The sequence below is a fragment of the Zosterops lateralis genome (genome assembly GCF_965231275.1).
Source record: "Zosterops lateralis genome assembly, chromosome: 2".
Taxonomy (NCBI): domain Eukaryota; kingdom Metazoa; phylum Chordata; class Aves; order Passeriformes; family Zosteropidae; genus Zosterops; species Zosterops lateralis.
The window spans coordinates 102,208,013-102,218,693 of NC_139763.1; the positions used below are offsets into that span (position 1 = coordinate 102,208,013).

At 40.0% G+C, this 10,681-nt stretch overlaps 1 pseudogene across 1 annotated transcript; it reads right to left on the reverse strand.

Annotated features, from left to right (window-relative positions):
- Nucleotides 1-2,947: 2,947 nt before the first annotated feature.
- On the reverse strand, nucleotides 2,948-10,406 carry LOC310906217 (pyroglutamylated RF-amide peptide receptor-like; annotated as a pseudogene). The gene is made up of 4 exons: nucleotides 10,254-10,406; nucleotides 4,704-4,933; nucleotides 4,278-4,374; nucleotides 2,948-3,340 (listed from the first exon to the last, which is right to left on the reverse strand). The product of its transcript is annotated as a pyroglutamylated RF-amide peptide receptor-like (transcript).
- Between the last annotated feature and the right edge of the window lie 275 nt (nucleotides 10,407-10,681).

Below are 10,681 nucleotides of genomic sequence, written 5' to 3' on the forward strand. Positions count from 1 at the left end.
TGCTACTTTGGCAATCATTGGCAATTGGTTATTCCTTGGAACAAGCCGATACTGGATATTTTTTAATTGCTACTGTTACAGTTACTGAGAGAGTTTGCTCCCTTCTACTCACTGTTTTCCTTGTATCTGGTACCAGTTGAACAAGCTGACAAATCTGACACGTTTGCCTCATCCATTCCATTTCCAGTGTCTCTGTTCAGTTGAATTTGTCTTTTCAGGCTCCTGTCTTCATCAGCCTGTCAGTTCCTGGCATCATCTCACTGCATCCTAAAGGCTTAGCCCCTTGCTGCTGACAACAAAAGAAATTTCTCTTTAATTTTATCAAAGAAATTATAAGTAATTCATAACTAAGATAATAAAAAACTCCAAGAAATATTTCTCCTCAAAGAACACAACAGGTTTGACAAATATTCTCAGTTTAGGGAAATGAGCGTGGTTATTTTTTCTGTTCTCTGATAAATTCATTAGCCAGGAATATTTTTGTGATCAGACGAACCATGCAATTCTGTTGCTGGAAGATGGGAATAAGCCCAGGCAGGCTGAGGGACAGCAGGGCTTTTCCTGGTTTGGAGCACTCAGCTACAGCCACACACAGGGCACAAGCCACTGCAAGGGACAGGCTGCCAGCCTGGACTGGAAACTGACACAATTCAACACAGCAACTCGTTTTGTTGGCTACAGCAAAGCTGGAGTTCTGACAGATCTAAAACACATGGGCAAAATCCTGGTGGTGCTTATGTCAATCTTTTATCCTTACCTGGCTTCAAGACAACTACTCTGTCAAAAATACATAAATAATCAAATTACCATTAAGAACAGTATGAGAATCGTCTTTTGTATTTTGGTTTCTATTTAATCTAACCATAGCCCCATAAATCTGTGCTGAAACATTTATCACTTATCTTCTACTTTAGAAGGAAGCCCTAGAGGTTGGACTTTTTTTCCCCCTTTCTCACCTTATTCTGTAAAGTCCTTTAAATCACAGCTCTGAGGATTACAGGAGCAGCTGGCACCTGTAACAAGACTGGAATTTAATCACTAAAGAGGCACAGATAAGCTCACATGAATTTTTAAACAAAGTGAAGTTTACAGCAGATATCCCCTAGTGCAGAAAGGCACCAACAAAGCCATAAAGGAACTTTAACGAAAATAAAATTGATACTACAATGGTTATTCATTGACACAACGTTTTATGAGACAACAGAAGAAGCAGGTAAGACAAAACAAAAACATAAGATACTTGGAAGTTTTGGTTAAATGCTTGTTAAAAACCATCACTGAAATTATCAGTGCAAATAAATAAACAGCTTAAAATAAATTCATTTTCTGTCACGGATTCTATCCAAACACATAGTTCTCACCCATCAGGCAGTTAAACTTTAGATCTGCTGAGGAAAACCATGATAATAACCCATGAAACTCTTAGTTCCTGGCCCTCAGGACAAGTCAGGAACTTTCTGTCATTGCACAAGAGTGTATCATATAGAATATAATACATGTATCTGTAAATAAAGTGTGTCACAAACCCATTGCAATCTGTAGCCATGAGGAAGGATCAGACTACTTCCAAATTATGTAAGGCTATTTTATCCTAAGTTTTCATTTACAATGAAGTGTAAAGTAGCAATGTAAAAAAAAAAATCTTAAATTGACTGCCAAGGCAGCATCAGGGTCCCACAGGTGAGGCAAGGGGTGGCAGAAAAGAGCACTGACATTTTACAGGCTGTTAAAGGATCCAACCTAACCATAGCTGGAGTGGCAAATTCCGTATTTCAAGGCTTCATTTATGGGATCAGATCCCAACATACCAGTCTAAATCAAACTTCTCCTCCAGTCCCACAACTGCAAACGTACCTTTGCAGTTTTGCAGTTTGGCTCACTGAGAGCAAAAGCATTTAAAATTTATATGGACATCAACCCCACAATTTACTGTGAAGCCTAAAATAACAAAGCACTGGCCCAGTTCTCAGACAGCAGTTAATCCCCTTTGAAGATGATGGTCAGACAGAAAAGTACAGGAATGTCTTCAGAGAAGTGTCTGGTCAAAAGACCATGATATTCCATTGAAACTCGTTTGGGAAGTCCCAAGAGGCTCTGGATCAGGCCCTTATAACCCTCCAGAAAATGGCAACACCATCCTTTCAGCCTGAGAGTCACATGTCCAAGCATGACTGGAAGTTCAATTGAGTGTTTACAGACCACACCTCCTGCCTCTGCATTCTCTCCTACAGCATTTCAGCTTCTCCATTTTCCAGCAGAACAATGCAGTTTGCAGGGCAGTACAATTGCATTGAAATTTGTACCCAAGAATTAACCTGTAAAAACAGGACTGTAATTATGCATGCATTGTTAATTACTAATATGCTTCCTGTTAACAAAATCTGAACATGGATGCAATGCTTAAACCTCAAACCTCTTCAGAGTCATGGTCTGGATAACTCTTTCATATTCCCTTTCTTTTTTTCTAAAATAGAATTGCATCTCAGTCTCCATCTTTGCTGAACTCAGATCTGAAGCTGCTCTGTCCTCAAAGCTGCAGAGAGCAGATCTTACAATGTCAGCCCCATGTCAGACTTCCAAGTTGTCCCAAAAAGGTGCACATTCTCTCCATAGTTCCTGTCTTCTAGCCTTCAGCTGTGTACAGTCCAGACACAGAATAAATGGAGCAAGCAGCAGTTGTTTTGTTTACCTAAAGCAGAGAGCAAACAAGTCCTAAATTAGCTCAGGAAGATTTTTTTTTTTTCATACAGTAATGCTGCTTTCCAAAGTTTTACTCCTCATCATTACAAAATAAATATTACATTTTCTCAGCCATTATCCCAACATTATTAGAGTCCACACATCATCTCCCCCCCTACTTTCAGCATGCAAGTAGCAAACTCCTTTAAATGGCTTATTGAAATGATCATAACAAGAATGACTTCTCCATTCCCAACCCCTTGTGATGCTACTGCCCGTTCCCTACTGCAGAGTGCACAGTAAGCTCAGAGCTGAAAAGGACCAGGTGCCTTTTCAAATTCCTTTTGGGAGCTGGCAGTCACAGAACCTGACTTCAATGTTACCATCACTGAATGCCTCCCTCCTCTCCTCATCCGAATCCATGGGATCTCTCTGAGATGCACTTGGCTTTTGCCTCCTCATGGTCATTCTTGAGTTCCAAGCTATCTGCTTGGGGATGTGCTGTCTCTCACAAGACAGAAGCAGAGGGCAGACGGAAAAATTTTCTTGAAGATCTTGTTCATGAAAGCATACACAATGCAGATAGAATTGAAGAATCCTATGATCTGGACAATTGCAAAGATCATTTTGATTGTTACTTCATCATACTCCTCAAAATTACCTGGAGAGAAGAACAGAAATATGCTGTAAGCACAGAATGTCATAAATGCTTACTACTTCGCCTATTTATAGCCAGTTTGGCATTAGATGCTTTGGTTTAAAATCAACAAAAACCTATGCTGGAAGTTCTTATCATTAGCAATCAAGTTTCATCAACAAGATGAAATTAAGATCTATCACACAGTCCTGCTTTGTATGTAGGTAGTAGCACTATCAAATGAAGAGAAAATTTATGAGCCAAAAAAGCTGACTGGCTGAACTATTGATTTGTCTGCTACAATCTTATTTTTGATAGGAGACAAAGAAACAGCTTCTGCCTTCAGCAAGTATAGTACAACTACTGAAAACTCCCTGTTGTTCCTGCACATAGGCTGCTCCAGTGTCCATGGAAGAGGTGGGAGATGAACAGGGAAAGACCCCAGAGAATAAGGCAAATGGCAAAAAAAGCCAACACAACAAGTATTAAGGGCATTTCCAAGCCAGTTTTCAGTAAAGAGCCCTGAAAAACTACAGCAGGATTTGTTGCATATCAACTCTGTGATGTGCAGTATTTATATTTCCAATATGCCTACCTCAATAAAAGGGATAGAAGTTTCATTTTAACTCAAAACAGTTAAATTAAATATATTAAAAAACCTCAAGAGGTTTTATGCTCAGAAATAACTTTTACCTTCCAGCCAAGTTCTTTTGACCTTTCAGCAAATGAGGGCAGCATAACAGACATGGTAAGAAAAAGAAACTACTCAGAGATGCTCACTCCTCTAATAGTCCTGTTTTTCCTTAAGTCTCTCTTATAAGCAGAACATCAACCTTTGCCAGCAGAAGGTATCCTAGAGCTGAATGATGTAGCACCATTAGCTTTTCACAACCTGAAGTTCCATTACTAACAGAATCCAAGACAGCCAGACTTTATTCTATGAAATATGGCAGGTACTCACTGTATTCCATCATCACGTGGATCCTGTGGAAAGGGGCCCAAGAGACTACAAAGAGAAACACCACTGTCACCATCATAACAATTCTCACTTCTTCCTCCTGAAATTGCACCAAGAATTCCACACTGAATCACCAGGAACTGGCTGGCAGTTACATATCTCTCTCCAAAAGTTAGATCTGCGACTGTGTTCATGACTGTGATGGCTGCAGATGCAAATAAACCCCTCAAGGAATGCTCAGAAGTACACAATTCCCTTGGAAACAAAAAAATGCAGCACTCAATTTCTCTTTTTTGGGACAGCAGAACAGTTTGCAGAATGACATTTAGCATGTCTTGCAAAGCATTTTCAACTCTATTCAAGAGGAATAAAAAAGTCAGGAAATGAGTTTTCTAGAAGTCAAAGTTCCAAGTGTATTTTGCTTACAAACTTTGATATTTTAGACATTTGCTCCCATGAATGGTTGAAGAACTGAAGTGTCTCCCACTCGTTTCTTAATCCAGAGTTCATAGCCAATTTTAGTGTACAAAAAAAAGCATCAGTGGAAGAAGGAAGAGTATAACAAGAATAAAGGTAATATAGATCTTCTGATAAATGGGACTGGCCCATTCTTCCAAGCAACAAACATGCACTTTTTCATATAGAAAGTCATATTTAACCTGTAACAAATGCAAAGAAGATGAGTCACTAAGGTGCTTATCCCAAGTGTAAAACCCAAGCACATTTAGATATTCCATGCTCTTAATGGAACAACCAAAACTCAACGGATTTTTCAAAGTGACAAAATTCTTTCAAGCATATTTCCACACTGAGCGTTGGGTTTAACCCAAATTGACAGAGAGAGGCCATGAGATGCTCTGATTTGCAGTCCAAAGGAGAACCTTGGCTACACATTTTGCAAGTAAAGATGGAGGGCCTCAGATGACTCACTATTCTCAAAGTGACAGGCACCTGTCACCCTCTGACACCTGTCTCGAGAATACACATTCCAACTGATAGGATGCAAAATCCCCAAAAATGTAGCACAGTGTAAGCTCAAGTTGTGCCCTTATCTTTCACCAGGACTGTTATATTATACAACATTAAATTAATTTTCCCATCGCCCAAGGCAGCTCCGGAAAGACAACACTCAGCTAACTAAGCAGTGTCAGGAAACAAAACAACTGTCGTAATACTTGATCCAGAAACAAAACCCCAGATTTATCCTTAATAGTGCTGTCATTGTATGACAGGACCACTACTGTTGCCTCCCACCTATGACTAGATGAGAGCAAGTCCTCAACTCCTTCATCTTGCACCAAGACACACTATTGCTGTATGCACCCATTTACTCCCACTTCAGTTCCCATTTCATCCTTCTTATCAATAAATATCATCCCAGAGATAATTTATGACAAAGCCACAATCTTCATTTTCTTCTGCATTACAGAGAGACGAGCATGCTGGATTTTCATGCAAAGCTCCCCCAGAAATCGCTGCCATTTCAGCTGCAAAGTTTAAATTTGGAAATTAAATCATATACTGTCACTATTACACTCACACATCTACACAGATTCTTAAGGAGATCAGAAAATCAAAAGCAGGATCAGTTCAAATCTACTTTTAGTCGATATGGTGCTGCTTCCAGTTGCTACCCATACAGAGTTAAAGAGTCTGTGTTAATGCTGCTTGATCATCAGGCAAAGTGAGGCACACTGAGATTTTTAACTGCAGGTGAAGTTAAGTGTGTATAAGTGAAAATACTATGGAAAAAATGACAGCTTCAAGTACTCTGAAACTGCAGCTGTTCTTTTGTTTGCATTATGATGTTCGCAGTTCTCACCTCCCCTCTCCCATTCTTCTGTGGGTTTCTGAAGGAGAAGAAACACAAACACACATATACAAGCATGGAAATAAAGAACCAGTTCTAAATTAAAGACAAGTACAAAATATACACATCTCAGTTCACAACACCTGGTACAGATGCTTGTTTTAGTGATGCAAGCAAATCAAGATATAAAGTGACTAAAGGCTCAGAATCCCCAGTAAATTTCTAGCATCAAGTGTTCTCGGGATGTGCCACTTTGTCCACCAAGGATACATAACAAGTCAAAACACCTTTTTTATAACAGAGTTGGGTCTTGCCCTACTCAGTGATATTGCATTACAGTGGATGAAAACAAGATTTTTTTCAGTCTCCAAAATGAAAGGCAAAAGGCAAATTAAACCAGTTAAGCTAGCAAGGAAAAGACCCCTCCAGGACTGGCAGGCTCTGATTTGCAGTACAACTGTAATCACCACTCACACTTCACTGTGTAAGCATCAGGAACCAGATACCCTTGGGATACCATCAGTTCATGTATTTGTTTTCCTCAATTTTACTTCACACCCCCATCCCCAGAGTAACGGGCTAACACCCATCAGTGAGATTACTTATTATGTCCTCCCAACACTGTGTCAGTTCAAGGTGATGATTTCACCAGACCAAAAGACCTCTGGATTTCCTTGCACTGAAAACCCTCTAGCACAGCAAAGAGGGCAGGCAAAAAATACAGTAAACACCAGAGAACAGTGTACTTTAGCTACCCAAATACTGAATATCAGAAGAGATTTGTTATAACTGTGCTAGACCTTTTATGTTCACTCCTTCTAGATTTTTGGGTGGAACCCTCAATGACAGAGTGTAAATAAAGACACTTTTCATATTTTCCCCATGCTGTTCCACATGCTCATGCCCTGTCTCCTGTAATTCATCCCACACAGAGGCTTCAGCTGCTTCTGATCAGATGTTTGGTCAACCTGACACATCAGAGCCTTCCTTAGGAGAGAGAAGAATCACAAAGGTTATCTTCCCCAAAACAGCTCATAAGAAAATAGCACAGTTGTCCTTACTACCAGTAATGCTAGGAGCTTTGGATTCATCACTTCTCACTGAAGTTTCTGTAATAAAGCCCATTTCTCACATGTGCTCCAAGCCTCCTCTGACCTGTCAATTCCCACTCAGCATTCTAATCTGTGGGAAGTTGTGGGATCAAATCTCCATGTTCTGACAATAACCTTCACTGTCTCCAAACAACAGAAACACAGTAAGCCTTGGAAAGTGATACATAAATGTGTCACTTTATCAACATCTTTCCTGAGCATTCCGAAGTATTCTGAAAAATATTTCAATTTGTGGTTGTACAAGATGCTGTCTACTACTTGCTGCAAAACCATTCCTTTTATTTTTCCACTTGTAGTTGTCAAACACTGTTTTAATAACCAAAAAAAAAAAAAAAAAAAAAAAAAAAAAGGAAGATAAATCCCATATACAGTTCTATTGCACTTTTCTCTGCTTGCTCTTTACTACTTTGGAACTGGGATACATAGAAAAGGGAAAAAAATCCTTCTCTCTAGGCATCAGGGAACTTTTGCCAAAAGGTTCTTCACATCAACAGGAATACAACATAACTCCCAAGGGGGGAAAAAATTTAAAGGATGCACTATTTCAACATAAATTCTACATGTTCTCTCAGTCACCTGTTCCTCCAAGGAAATTCTTTTTCCTCACAGAAGGTTAAGGAGGTCTGTCTCCGAGCTGCCAGATCCCAGAGGAACTTATGCTGTATAAAGACTGACACCTCACTTGCCAGACAGATTTCATTACCTAGCAGGGGAAAAAAAAAAAAAAAAAAAAAAAAAAAAAGGAGAGAAAGTAGCAGGGCAAGGCTTCCTAGCCAGCTCCACACATGCACACCGCAACTTTAAAGGAATACAAGCAGGAAGGCACCCTGGGTTATTTTAACGCCATCCTAGGGAGGGATGCCCCCATCGCCGGGGCAGCTGGAGGAGATGTTCTGCAGCAGGTAATAATCATAATAATCTGTGGCATGCTCCTGAGAAGAAAAAGCACAGCTCTCATCCCCCTCTCCCCACCACCCCCTTGCTATTTAATCCTCCTGGCAGTAGCCCTGTGCAAATCAGCAATCATCACCGCACCATTTCCAGGTAACCGCTTTCAGAGCTGCCAAGCAAGCTCAAGTGGGGCTTTCCCTCTTCAGCACTGCTGACAATGAAAACCTGATTGATCTGTGAAGCTTTATCTCAGCGAGACAGCTTTGGTCATTTTCCTCCAGCTGTGTTCTCAGTAACATCTGTATAGTCCCCCCATGCAACTGTCTCAGTAACATCTGTATAGTCCCACCGATGCAACTGTCAAGAATAATAAATAATTCCATTCAAAAAGCCTGAGAAGGAATTAAAAGTAAGCCAAAACGCTTCAAAGAGCAATTTAAAATGTGTTTGCTATTCTACAAGGCACATCTTTTTTTTCAGTAGATACATAAATAAACAAATACACACAACAAAAGTTGCCCTTTTAAACACAGTGTAGTGTTTCTCAGTGACATCACCAGCATAAAAGACTTACAGTCTTGAAACAAACAAACAAACAAGTGCTGGAGTTTTCAGAGCTTGACTCCAAAATTGTGATGCAAAGAGCGCAGCTGTGACCAATTAAAAAAAAATACTCTAGAAGGTGTTAACACTCACTGTTCTTCATCCTGTGTTTCAAGATTTGATATTAAATATCTGTGTAGGTTAGAGGGGTCTTAAATAAATGATTAGCTGATTTATTAACAGCTGTGCTTCTCTAGCTCTCCCAGCAATTTATATTACCTGATCAGAAAGTTATTCTCAGAGAGTTATTTAACTAGATTTTCAAGCTTCTGCTGTTTGAGGGGAATATGAGTGTAGAAGACAGGAGAAGAATAAAAACATGTAACAATTTCTTTTGCTGACTTTAAATAGGTTTTTGCTTAAACTTTAGCTTCTTCAGAGTGCTGAATGTCTTTTACATATTTTGAATCAGCCAGTTATACTCTCCCTTCTAGCCTCATCCCTGATTGCTTTGCCAAGATGAACAGGAATAACCCTTCCAAGAGGCTCCTGTTGCCGCCTTCTCCAAGGTAATGAAAAGAAATGCCCATAACAGGTTTAGCCACTTTTTCAGTCTAACAGGGAAGAAAGGCAAATTTCAAACTATTTGGCCAGTGATCATCCATCTTCTTCTGTTTTTTGACTGATTCAACTCCATTAATTCAACCAAAATCTAAGGTTTGCAAAACAATCAGGGGGGTGGGGAACTTTATCGTGACTTAGTTGTGATTCTCAATAAACTCAGAATGTAAAAAAATCCCCAAAGATCCATTTTAAAGAGAGAGAAATGGAGAAACAAGACACTAAGTACAACCTGTAAATACCACTGGTGCTTAAGCAGTCTATTTTTAGGGATGGCTGCAATTGGTTTAGCTGGTTTTTTAATAATGAATCAACAAAACAATGAGTAAGGAATAAGAGTGCAGGTTAAAATAGCAATCATAAGAGTCAGTGTGTTTTCCATGATGACAAAAGCTACAGAAATACCTTATTTTAGCTCTTGCTGATTAATTACCAAATAGGACATTCTAATACGGTTAGAAAATTGCTACATTTATCCTAATTCATTCAGTACTGTCAGTCACATTTGTACTGTCATTGAACCACAGGTATTTCTATTTCATTATCGTGGCTAGAAAAGGTGTGTAGGCTAAAACTGTAGTTCAGCTAGAGAGAAAACTGTTTTGGCATAGAAAATCATCTTGGTAGTAATTCTTTCTTCCCCAGATTTGTGTGCATAATACTGAGTTTCAATATCCAATGGAAAACTGTTGGAGAAGATACAGTGATCAGCCTGAAAGTTCAGCTGGCAGTAAAAATCCACCGAGAAGATCAAAATATTTTCCAAAAAAAAGTCATAAAAAGTCAAAGTCAACAAGTTTGTAATTCCAACCAGGGTAATGAGAAAGCCTGACAGATTTCAGTCTTTCCAATCCTCGCTAACATTTCTGTGTCTTTACCTTTGAAAAGTTCGAGGAAGCGCCCTCTAATTTCCTTTAGTTTAAGGCTGTTCATGCTTGCTTCACCAAGAGCAGCTCGGCAGAACAAGTCCTTCCCTTCCCCACTGCAAGAGTCTGTAATTACGGGCGGCAGCTCCCGCGCCCCTGAGCAATTCCCTGATCCCAAGGGATCCCAAGGGATCGCCCGTCCCGAGGCTCCCGCCCCTGCGGGCCTGCAGTGCCCCCGCTTCTCCACAGGGCGGCAGCACCGAGGCAGGGCCAGGCTGGGATCCCGCATTCCCGGGAAAAGGACTGCACATTAGGGGGGTTTTATCCATGAGAGATGACACAAATCAGATATAAAAGTGTCCTTCTCCAGCATTTCCATCCCTGCCTATTTCAGCCATTCAGTTTTTAAACTGTATTCTTTGCCTAATTTTTATCAGAACTATTTTCATCCCAGACCCCACTTGTCAGTTATTCAATCCTTTACCATTGGACTTTGGACAAAATAAGGGACACCAGAGATGCTGCACCACAGGAAATCTTGAGGAGAAGCCCATTAAAACCTGA